Below are 12,335 nucleotides of genomic sequence, written 5' to 3' on the forward strand. Positions count from 1 at the left end.
CTTTGAAGAAAAGCTTTTTTTTTTCAATTCACACACAAAAAAAGCTTTAGAAAAAGCTTTTACATTGGAGTGAATGACTTTTTCCTATTTTTATTTAATAGATTGGTTGGTTGGGAAAATAAAAAGCTTTTAAAAGCTTTTTCTCATTAGAGATGCTCTAAGCTATACGCTTGATAACGAACTAAAGGGCTCGAAGCTATAAAAACTCTACAAATAGCAGTTCTTATGAATTTATGGCATAATTCTTTAAGCTATATATATAGCTATATATATATATACCGTAAGATTTTAGATTTTTTATTCGTTCGGTTAATATAGACATGTATTTCTTATTATAGCTCAGTGGTTGAGCACCATCTTTATATGTTGGAGGTCTCAAGTTCGAGACATGGGGATGACATTTGAAGGAATTTCACAATAAAGTCCCCCAGTGAAGCAGGTTTGAGTCCTGGAAAGGGGGCAGAGTTTTATTCCAATTAAATGTCGTGCATTCCGACGTTTAGTTGGGAGTGTCTCCTCCTACTAGGTATTGAGGGGCAAATGATTCACACCTTAAAATAAAACATAGACATGCTACTCTAAAGTTCTCGTCAAATCGATATAAGACTTTCAAAGTCAAACTGCAGATTTTTTTTGTCATTTAGTGTCCTTTAGCGGTGACATCGTGTCTTCGCCGAAAGTCTTGGTTACCGAATGTTAATTTTCTTGTTGTGTCATACGTCATAATGGGGTGAGTATGGGTCGGTTTGGATCGGTTTTTGGCTAAAACCGATCTCCGAACCAATCAATTCGGTTTTTAGAAAATTAAAACCGTTGGATTCGGTTTTTGTTCGATTCGGTTTTTTCGGTTCGGTTTGGATCGGTTTCGGTTTTTGTTCAGTTTTTTTTTTATTTTAAAATTTTACTTTTTTGTTTATGATGTTATATATTTAATTAATTATTAACAAAAAAACTATGATATAGAAACTAAAATAAAGATATGTTTTTTAGTAACTAATTATACTTTTTAGATGTTAAAATTGATATAACTTTTATAAAACGAATTGATTTAATCGTACGTTTTCATCTAAAACATATAATTTATATAGATTTGTAACAAAAAGTTTAAATATATTAACATATTTACAAATTATAAGCAATAAATATAAATGTAATATGATATAAATATAAAATAATATAAAATATAATGGTATCGGTTCGGTTCGGTTTTTGATCAGTTTTTTGGCATATGAAACCGAAAACCGAACTGATCCGTTCGGTTTTTGGAAAACAAAAACCAAACCAATGGATTTCGTTTGGTTTTCGGTTTTTTCGGTTCGGTTTTGTCGGGTTTTTCGATTTTTGGTTTTCCGGTTCGGTTTTTGCTCACCCCTACATCATATATATATCTTCGTAAAATAAATATAATTATATCTATTTACCAAAAAAAAAATTCCTATACTTATAATTTTTTTTATAAAATCATGATTTTCATAAAAAAAACGATAATTTACAAGAAAAAGCAAAAATAAATAGTAGGTCCATCTTATATGTCATATCATTTTATAAATAGTTATTTGTTATGCAATTTATAACTTATGATACTAGGTATTCAAATAAGTCATGCTTTTCCGTAGTTTTTTCATGTCATAACTTGCAATACAATTTATTGGTCGATGCAAAATGAATCGGTTAAACATTCCATGAGGGAACTTGGCTATCAAAATGTATAAATATTGTCATATGACTATTTATCTAGTAACTCGATCCTATCACATATCTTTCCACCTTAGTTTCAGTTTTATTATAAAGACATTGATATCATATATATGTAGGGTTCACGACTGGTCAACATGGTGCCATGGTGAACACCGCCACCATCAAAAAATTCACGGTTTGGGAAAGTTTGAGTGGTAGAACCATTCATTTTTAACATGTGTGGTCACCTCACATTCATCATTTTTTTTTTCTTTTTATCTTTTGTTATGAGTATTGGGTGAGTGGTGGGTTGAGTGATAGGATGCAACACCCTAAGAAGATGAGTTACATATCAAAAACTTAGACGATAAAATACGAGTAATTATTTGGGTCTTGGTAATAAGAGTTGGGAAAAATTCATAAAAAGTTAACATTTTTACACAAAATTCCTAATAAAGGGAACCTATTTAAATTTCTTCTATCAAAAGAATTTCATTTCTAAAAATTTCTCAATAAAGGTAATACCGTTAGTTTTTATCGTTAGTCACCTGTTAAGTGTCATACTAGCATGCCATGAACATCTGATATGACAAATTTATAGGGTATATTGGTCTTTTTAGCCTCATATCTTCTTCCCCAACATCAATCAATTTCTATATCTAATTATCTATCATCCATCTGTATAGACATAGAAATTTTATATTTATATATCTTTTTCTTTTCTTTTCCAAGATTTTTCAATCTTTTTTCTTCAAACAATTAAGGATAACCCGTTATCACTACCACTATTCAGATGCCACCACAGCCACCGTCTTCCACCTCCCCGAGATCCCGACTACTTCTTCATTAGTCTCTCTATTATTGTTTGCTTGAAATTTGAAAAGATCCAGACACCCACTTAACACCACCACCAACCGCCGTAATCCGCCACCACAACCATTACCACCGGTGATAACGCCACCAGATACCACCTCCTCCCGTCGCTAGCCACCTACTCTCGTCGCTAGCGGAGCAACACCACTTGTCTTCAATTCCCAGGAAATGGCTACCGCAGCACCACCATAACCACCGTCTTCCCTGGAAATGGCCACCAGCATCTCTAATCCACTTCTAAACGTTAATTAAATCGTTGTCAAGAAATTGAATAACGAGATCTTTATGGATGTTGCTTTGAATTTGTAGTAGATTTATCCGTTTGTTACAAAAAGCTACGGACCTACGGTTTGACTTTTGAAATTAAAACTAAATATGGGTTAGATTTAAATCACGAGATCTCTATGGATGTTGCTTTGAGATTGAAGATGTTTTCGATTAGATTTGATTTAAGAACTAAATTTCGGTGAACTTTATGAATAAACGATGACCTTTTTTATTTATTATAAACACGGTACTCATTTTGCCACATCAGGTGCACTTAATGATGTCTAACAATGAAAACTAACAACATTATCTTTATTAAGAAATTTGTAAAAATAAAATCTTTTTAATAAACGAAACCAAAATAGGTTTCCTTTGTTAGGAATTTTTCTCATAAGAGTTATATAAGTTAATATTAACATATATAAAATTATTATATTTTTATCATAAATTTAGAAAGTAAATTTATAAAAGATAATTTTTTTCATGCATATTAACAAGAACTCTTAAGACTATGGTTAGTATTTCCCCAATTTTTTTTTTTTTTTTAAAGTATCATTATCAGAGACTTTTTTTAATTTGTCATTTTTCTATCACGAATATTTATTGAGTTGAAAATTTCCTTTAAAAAAAAAAAAAAGTATTCGAGACAATCAAACTTTCTAAGAATGAAGTAATTATCATGTCATCTTATATACTCCGTACAAGCTAAGTTTATAATGTCCAATAAGTTATGAAACTTTTTACTTTTTAGTTATGAAACTAACTTATTTAAAAAATGTAGAACATAGATACTATTTATACAACTAAGCCATGTTCTTTTTATCTAAAATAGATTTAATATTTAAGAGGTTAATGCATTCAGACAAAATTTATGTTTTTTTTTATTTAATAAATAAAAATAACCGTAAATTACTTATTTTTTACCAAATGCTTATATACATTATATATACATTCAACCACTCAATACATTCAACACTTAATGAGTATAAAAAAAACGCCCTAACTTATTTAAAAAATATAGAACATAGATACTACTTTTTAGTTATAAAACTAACTTATTTACGCTTGGAAGTACGTACCTAATTAACTTATTTTGAAGTACTAGTAGCATCTATTATTTTTCTATTTCAATACAATGTTTGTAAGGAAAATGATTAATATAACAACAATATTCAGTTCTATTAGAAGTTAAATATGAAATGTAAGGTCGATAAAATAATGTAATAGTATACATACATATATCCGGCCAATTCCATGAGCACGAGACAATAATGCATACATCAATTCATGTATGTAAGTATGTTTGACTATTTGTGGATGGTCTTCAAAAATACACACATATCGACATTGTTGTTTGGTAAAATCCACAAGTAAAAAAAAGGACGTGGGTGATCACTCGACCACAAATATATTACAACAAATAAAGTACGAAATTCATTCCGATAGGAGATGTATGCATCTATACTTTCACAATGAATCGTGCTTGTCAATAATCATTTTGGAACGACATATAAGTAAAAGTAACATTTATATCATACAACATGCATTAATATATAGCATGAAGGCATGAATTTATAACAATATCTTTTAGGACAATGTAAAGACAAAAGGAAAAGATGCATTATTTTAGATAGAAACACTAAACAAATAATTATAAACAAACAAAAAAAAACTATACAAATATATGAAGTTAAATATGGGTTGAGATCCTTTAAAGTTATAATTAACTTCATAGGCGAAGTTGAGAGAATGTTGATATTTGGATTAAAATTAAAGGTTAAAATTCAAAGTTGATATCTGAATCTTGACCCTTAATTGTAATCCAAAAATCAAAATCATCAACTTTACCTATAAAATTAATAATAACTTTAGAGGATCTCAATCCGTTAATTAAATATTTTGACTAGCTTCACTAGTTCATCAATAACATTTTTGCCTGTACAAACTATAGGTGGGGCAAAAACTTTAAACTGATAGACATTTTTGTCATTTGTAACTTTCTGATGAACTTGAGTACATGTTCATTATTCTAAAACAAAGTTGAATGAATAATTCACTAGCCTGAAAATGGTGAAATATTGAATGAGCTATGCACAAATTATATTCTACTTTAACAATATATTGGCAAAATCATAACAAGTACTCGTAGTTAATTAGGAGTAAGTACTCCATATACAAGACACTATATAATTCAATCCATTATATTATAAGGTGTTAGGATTATTTCTAAGTAGTGAAGAGTGAAAACCCCCTACTACTCTACTCACGACTAAAAAAAAGAAAAAAAGAATGTGAGCGAAACCCAAACCCCCGTAAAAAGGGGGAGGCGGAGGTGTGATATTTGTGATCAGAAGGAAAGGGGCGAGGAACCGAAGATCCTTAAACCCTTACTCAACTCTTACCTTAATTCACTATCTTTTTTCTCTTTTCATATTTCAAAAAATATCTTACATATATGTTGTTCACTCTAAATGGAACACCAGTACTATATATGAAGTATTCGTCTAGCTAGGACTCTAGATTGGTTTAAAATTTAACAAAAAAGTAAGTTTTTTTCTTTTTCCATCTACGAGCATTAGTATTAATGACTAAGAGAGTAAGTAGCAGTGCTTGTTTAGTGTTTTAATAAAAAAATCATGTCTTGATAAAAGATACTTAATTTTTTAAGTCATCAAAAGGTTTTTTTTTTACTTAATAAACAAAAAATAACTTATTGACTTAATCCATACCATTCGTTTACCCTATCAATTCAATCACTTAATGACTGGTTAAAAAAATAAACAGACTAAAAGATCGATATATAAACCTAAAATAAAATTAATACGTTCGATGTTAATTAACAACGTTATGAGAAGCGAGCGATCAATAGATAGAAAAATGAATATATAAGAAAATGATAAATACATATGACGTACACCATCACCAACAAATAAGTAAAAAACCATGAAAACAAATATCCAAAAAAAAAAAAAAAGGCACTACCTATATACTAAAAACCAATATGGTTTTTCCAACATCTAATGCGTAAGGTACAACACACACTCTACTTTTTTAAAAGTTTTTGGTGCAAGTATTTTTTATATATAAACTTGGCACAATTATGTAAAGATAATTTACATTTCATTTTTCTATACCTAAGTAAGTTTTAAGACATTAGCATCATGGATAAAACGTATGAGGCTGGATACGATATATTAAAGATAATAATTAACTTATTTAATTTCTACAGCAACGTGTGAGTGATAATACTAGTTATTATATTATATACTATTACTTTATTTAATAAAGGAGTGGTATGTGAACAGTAACTTTTTGTCATTTTCTGCATTCCCTACATTTTCAGTATATATAAAGTGTTTAGTAAATATAAATAAAAGAATTGAAATGGTGGAGTGGTTGAGGTCTTTGCTTTTGGATGCCATGGTACTAGGTTCAAATCTTTTCCCCTACATCCTTTCATTTTATTTCTTTCCTACCATTTTGGTAATCTGCACCTCTTTTCTTTTCTTTTTATTTTTGAAATTTTGTATCCCCTCAACTTATATATATAAATTTGGTTTTATATAATTAAACCCCAAAATTTTATTTTTACAATTTTTTTTTTGGGGGTTTTGAATTTATAAATTAATAAATTTTTTGTGTACTCATATATGTTCTAAGCTTTTGTTTTTATTTTAATATTAGGTTTTTTTTACCATTTTTTTTTAATATTTTGTACCAAGTTTGTTTCTTTAAAGGATTTTTGGTTATTGTTACAATTTTTTTATTTTTTTTGTAATTTTGTTTTCTTAACATATATTTTATCACTACTTTGTATTTCTATAAATTTTCTTTTAAACATTTTTTAAACCTTTTTGCATTTTTTTTAACGTCATTTTTATCTCTTTAACGTCAAAAACATCCGGGTAGATACCACTACACACTTCAAACCAGTGTTTTAAATATCGGTACATATCGGCCGGTATTACCCGGAATACCGGATATCGGATGGTACCCCGGTACAACTATCGATATTTTGTCTGATATTTTCACTATTCAATACCGGCCAATATTTCCGGTATTTTTCGGTATTACCGGAATGGTAATACGGGTATTTTGATTTATTTTTTTCTGAAATTATTTTAAATTTATTTCTTGATACTTTAATGTTATGTTTTGTTACTTTAAAACTTATTTTTTGTTATGAAAATACATATTTGGTATTATTTTTGAGTAGATTGTACTTGTATTTTGACTATTTTAGTTAAATTGTAACAAGTTTTGTAGGATTTCTATAAAAACAAAAATACAAAAATTAAATTACCGTGCCAGTACGTACCGGCCGGTATATCGGTTATACCGGTACCGGGTACCCGACCCATACGACCAAAATACCGGTATTTAGAACATTGCTTCAAACAACGATGCCGCTCAACGGGCGGCATGTGAACCACCTAGTACTATACTATTGGAATTGGTTGTGAATAGTAACTCGCTTGCGTGGCGAGTTACTATTCGTCCATGTTATAACCTGCACCATTATTCGGATTTTGCCAAATCGCATCCTGTTCGGGTTTTTTAATACGCGTTACTTCTTTGTTTTTTCCATATGTTTTTCTTTTCGGGTTTTCAAATAATTATATTGACAACGTTTATTCTTTTTTGTAACTATGTTTAGATTTTACTACATTGGATCCCTTTCAAGTTTAAAATTTCATGCTACTTCTTTTTTGTAACACAATTGTTTCAACACGACAATTGATACCCCGCAACGCGGGGTTAGAAATTTCCTAGTTAAAAAAAAAAAAGGTAACATGAAAATTCAAAATCCTATAAAGATAACACAAAACGTAACATCAAACCCTGTAAGTGGTTTAATTAATTATATCGCAAGACATTTTATGTATGTAGCGAACAATCAGTCTCAAAAATACCATCATAAGGAGTAATTTGAGAGTTTGCGCAAAACCGAATCTTGTTAGTATGATATACACGATATTGTCAATCTTTCTAGAGACAAAATCACGATTTTGCTTTTTTTCCCCCGCCGTTTGTAAGACCGATTTTTAGATAAATGTTGATACTAACACTTACTTTTTCATTACTTAAAAAAAGACAAATTCGTCTAGCTTCTATCAAAGTATAAATTTCAAAAGAAAATACTAACTACACCTCTAGTGACCGCATATATAAAAGAATATTATGTTTTTATATTAAAAAGTCACCTCTGAATTTTACGATAAGGGTAGAACTATATTATACATATTAACAATATTAGCAAAACCCAACTGGGTTACTATATTATACATATTAACTAACTGAGTTGGATCTGTGGTTGAATCATTTGCTTTTAGAGACAGATATCATGAGTTTTTTCATGCCCAACAACGTTATTTAGGACCCAAATTTTTTTTTATAGCAAAACCCATTACAAAAATGATCAGCTGCTTCTAGACCCAAATGTTGAACGTGTATTGGAGTAACTTTTATATATATATATATATATATATATTACACATATATAACCATGCATGCAATGACTAATTAACTAGGAAATAAAACGAGTGATACCTTGAAAGGCAGTAGTCCTCTAGCTAGCTCCCTTTGTGTTTTCTCTCAAGTAGATTTAAAGTTTTGTCACGGGTGCGAGGTCTATATTTATAACCAACTTTTGGTCAAAAATTTGGTGAAAGTCATTTTTACTTGAAACCTTAATCTACTAGCTTTTTTAACATGTCAAATCCCACTCCTTAAATATGGTAATATAAAGATAAATATAGTTTGGGTCAATACTAATCGTTTCGGTATTGATAAAAACTAGTGGAAACAAGATTTCATTTTTAATTTTTTTTATTAAATATAACCATAAGCTGGAAAAAGAAAATATACAATTTGCAAATATAAATTACACATTTGATGCTCATTTTCACGTAACCTTTGTTGCAAATATCACCGGCATATCAAATTTCATGATAGATATATGTAGTGCTCGTTATTACTACCATTATAAGGATCTTTCTTTGTGTGAAAGAAGTAAGTAAATATGTACATCCAATGTCATCTTCTATAAGTTTTGGATCAACATCATGAGAATGCATGGAATGTTAAAATCTAAACAGTTTTACCTTTATTTAAGTAGAGAAACTGCTTCTAGGGTCTATTTAAGATATAAAAGAACTTCTGGTCTTGCAAGAAGATATATAGAATCTGGTGTTAACCACTTAATCTAACTTTGCTGAATTTTTCTTTGATTAAATAAATACTGTCACAATACCATTATATATCGACATTGATATCTATAGTTTCAATACAATATTAATATCTATAGTTTCAAATACGGTATCTGTTTTGGGTTTGGGATGGTTTCGGTACCAATCAGTTCGATACCGGTTTGTTACGGTATGATACGTACTGAATACCATCATGAAGCTCGATTGATGGTAGATTATTTTGTAGAAGACGCAAAGTATACGCCAAGGATTTTAGGTGATGATTTCAAATGCAGGAAGAAATGTTCATGTATATAGTTAATGATGCATACACAATCAGCAAGCTAGATCTTAAAAGCGTCAACATGATTAATATAACATGATAGTCGAGGACTCAGTAAACGACATAAGCTTACTTATCAAGGAAGACTATTTGAACTAATTCCGCAACCTACTTGTTCGAACTTCCCAGGAAATACAAACGGATCAAGATGGCACTTCAAGACCGACACATCTATCATGATCTTCGTCATGATCTTGTCGAGCATATATAGCGTCTTTTGTGAGCACTACGTTTTTATTTTAAGTAATGTATTTTTTTTCCAAAGCAATGTATTGAAGTAATGTATTGTTTTTTAAGTGATGTATTGTTTTATAATAAAATATCATTAATATAATATTTAATTTAGTGTTTGAAGCTTATTTAACTTGTATATTTAAATGTGTAAAATTCAACAAAAAGTGAACCCTGTACTAGTTCTCGTGTTGGGCCTGTTTGTGGGGATCAAGAATTTGTTAGTTTCTATTTGATGCAGTGCTGACCAATTGAGTTTAGCATAGTGGATACTCTTACGTTGAAAATGAAATATTTTTGTATAAGTATAATACTCCGTAATGCCTTAGGGCCCAAAAAGGCTAACGTTTTCTTATATAGGTTGCTTCGTGGTCGGCTCCCAACACGGTTCAATTTCACCGGACATGGTATAAATATACTTACTATCATTTGTCCCACTTATAATAAGAATCTAGAAACGGTAAACCATTGTTTTTGTGATTGTGAAATCATGACCGACACCAGAAGATTATTATCATCATGGATGCTCAATGACATCCCAGGGTCAAGTCGTCCGAAATTCTTAATTGGTTAAATAGGCATCACAAGGATGGAACTTCTAATGGGTGGGGTTCCAACACCTCCAAAAATTTTTATTTTTAATACTAATTATCTTATATATTGTTTAAAAATAATTTTCATTATACATATTAGTCCATTTAACAAAGCTAAATTTTATGTCTCATTGAGTTTCGCCCCTCCATAGTAAGTGTTCAAGTTCCGCCACTAAAGCATCATATAATCAATAAGAACAAGATTATATTGGAAGTTTTTACATTACGTGGTGGTGGAATCTATGAAAATAACGGAAAGACATTTTCTTAAAAGGAACAATTCAATCTAGTTTTTATGTTTTTAACAACATCGCATCTTTGTCTTTCTATATTAGATCAATTGTCGTAGTAGGAAAAATAAACTAATGTGGCTGAATTATTTGATATAACTTTTGCTTTCAATGCCTTGTATATAGAGATTTTTGCTGTTAAAAAAAGTTATCATTAAAAGATCCCGTTTTCAAAAGCATTTTTGTATAAGAGCATTCACAGTCGTAGACACTCATTCTCTAAAAACTAGTCCCTGTCAGCACCACATCAACCCCACATTAGTCCAAGGACTAACCAATGACTAATCCCCCAAAACACTCACAATGCCAGGACTAGTCTAAGACCCATCATTTATTTCACTTTACACTTCTATCTAACCAAAAGAAAATAAAAAGAATATAAAAAATGAAGGTTTCATTCGTCCTTGGGGGGACTAGTGGCTCAAGAACTAACCAAAGATGAGTCACACCTAGTGGTGTGCACTCGTCCTCCAACCAAGAACGAGCCAAGGAATAATGAGAACTAGTCCATTGTGATTGCTCTAAGTATCCATAATTTTAATTACTCAATTTATTTTCTTAACTTCTAAAACAACTAAAACACTACTTTTTAAGTATGATTATTTACACTATTCGACACATTCATCGTTGCCGCTACACTACACCCCAAATGTTAGAAATGGCTTATGGATAATGTTCTGGATTTTATTTGTGAAACGTTTTTAAATGTTTTTTTCATGTCTTGAAATCGAGACCTTCAACAATGTAAAGTTGATGCTCACCATTGAGCTATAATAGAAAGTACGATAGCTTTATCTTATTGATTCTTATAAAAGTATGTTGCAGCAATTTGTTACATGTTTCTCACATAGTCGTATATCAATTATTTCGAATAAATATCAAGAACAAAAGTATGCTCAAAATAAGTTTGAAATTTGCTAGCAAATGGCGCAAATGGGCAAACAAACAAAGATGTACCTAATGTTTTTTCTGTATGGTTTGTTCACGTGGAAAAGAACGTCATTTCATATATGCCCAACAACAGTCGCCTACGCCAAACATTACCCCATATAATCTTCCGACATTTGATAATAATTGAATTGATAGATTCCGTTATTAAATTTCCAATAAATGAATTTTACAACTGCACACGCAACGAAACTCCATTATCTATGACAATCTATTTATATTTATACTAACATGGTATCCATGTGTTGCGGCGAATGCCATTAATGGCCGCACATAAAAATTAAAAAGATAGATATTGAGAGAAAGTTGCATGTGTGTGAGACTACAAATGAAAAGAGCATGGTTTTTTTTGTGGGTAGTAGTACTTTTAGACAATTTTTCCTATTTAACTTTCAACTGGGGTGCATATGCATTATGGATATAGATATAGATGAATATTGATATTAATATCATCACTTTTGATGTACAAATCAATAATACATGAGTGTGTTACATTTATTAATATTGATGGTACATATATTGATATGATATATCAATATCATATCTTTAAGGTGTTCAATTTAAGGTACATATTTTTTATAAACTAAATTGATGTCGTTTTGTATTTCTGTTAAAACATACAATTGATTTATCTGTAAGACTATAAAAATCGTAAAACCTAGTTGTTCACAATGTTTATCTTTGCCTTGTAATTGCTTGACCAATGACCATGAACGTAAAGAAGAGTAAACAAGTTACCCAACCAAAATCTCTATCAACACACCCATGTTTTCATGACACAAGAGAAAGTCATTTACTTGAACACGGTCACATGGACATGTAAAAACATAAGAACATCATTTTTTTTAGCACTAAACTAGAAAACAACATGTGTTATTTTACCTTGATCCACTATCAAACATGTGTTATTTTCTTATAAGAAATA

Source organism: Erigeron canadensis, chromosome 1, assembly GCF_010389155.1.
Source record: "Erigeron canadensis isolate Cc75 chromosome 1, C_canadensis_v1, whole genome shotgun sequence".
Lineage (NCBI taxonomy): Eukaryota > Viridiplantae > Streptophyta > Magnoliopsida > Asterales > Asteraceae > Erigeron > Erigeron canadensis.